The 890-nt window shown below is 46.0% G+C and overlaps 1 protein-coding gene across 4 annotated transcripts in view; it reads right to left on the bottom strand.

Moving 5' to 3' along the window:
- Positions 1-890, bottom strand: part of BAZ1A (bromodomain adjacent to zinc finger domain 1A) — a 116,393-nt gene that overhangs the window by 3,768 nt on the left and 111,735 nt on the right. The gene's annotated exons all lie outside the window — the stretch shown is intronic.

The following is an 890-nucleotide window of genomic DNA, read 5'->3' as shown; positions in this document are numbered from 1 at the left end:
TTTTTTTTTTTTTTTTTCTTTTTCAATTTTTGAGATGGAGTCTTGCCCAGGCTGGAGTGCAATGGCAAGATCTTGGCTCACTGCAACCTCCACCTCCTTTCAAGTGATTTTCCTGCCTCAACCTCCTGAGTAGCTGGGATTATAGGCGTGCACCACCATGCCTAGCTTATTTTTACATTTTTAGTAGAGACGGGGCTTTGCCATGTTGGCAAGGCTGGTCTTGAACTCCTGACCTTAGGTGATCCTTGGCCTCCCAAAGTGTTGGGATTACAGGCGTGAGCCACTACGCCTGGCCCAGAATACCTTTTCTATCAGTGTTTCTCAAAATGTGGTCTCTGGATGAGGATCATCAGTATCATTTGGGGACTTGTCAGAAATCCACGAGTTAGATATCATCCCAGACCTAATGTATCAAAAACTCTGGGGCTCAGGAATCTGTTTTAGCAAGCCCTCCAAATGATTCTGATGCATGCTGTAGTTTGAGAACCACTGCTTTATATAAGAAAAGTATGATTAATGGTACTCAATTAACTCTATTCATATTCATTACATAGAACAAAAACAATGAGGTCACTGTAACACACCCTCATCATTTATAAAGAATCAGTCTTGGCCGGGCACGATGGCTCACACCTGTAATCCCAGCACTTCGGGAGGCTGAGATGTGTGGATAACCTGATGGGAGGAGTTCGAGACCAGCCTGGCCAATATGGCGAAACCCCATCTACAGTAAAAATCCAAAAATGAGCCAGGTGTGGTGGCAGGTGCCCAGCTACTCAGGAGGCTGAGGCAAGAGAATTGCTTGAACCCGGGAGGAGGAGATTGCAGTGAGCCGAGATTGTGCCACTGCACTCCAGCCTGGGCAACAAGAGTGAGACTCCATTTCAGAA

Source organism: Sapajus apella, unplaced genomic scaffold (genome assembly GCF_009761245.1).
Source record: "Sapajus apella isolate SASKATOON/1434 unplaced genomic scaffold, GSC_monkey_1.0 scaffold50, whole genome shotgun sequence".
In the NCBI taxonomy this organism is placed as follows: Eukaryota; Metazoa; Chordata; class Mammalia; order Primates; family Cebidae; genus Sapajus; species Sapajus apella.
This window is presented reverse-complemented; position numbering and strand designations above follow the sequence as displayed.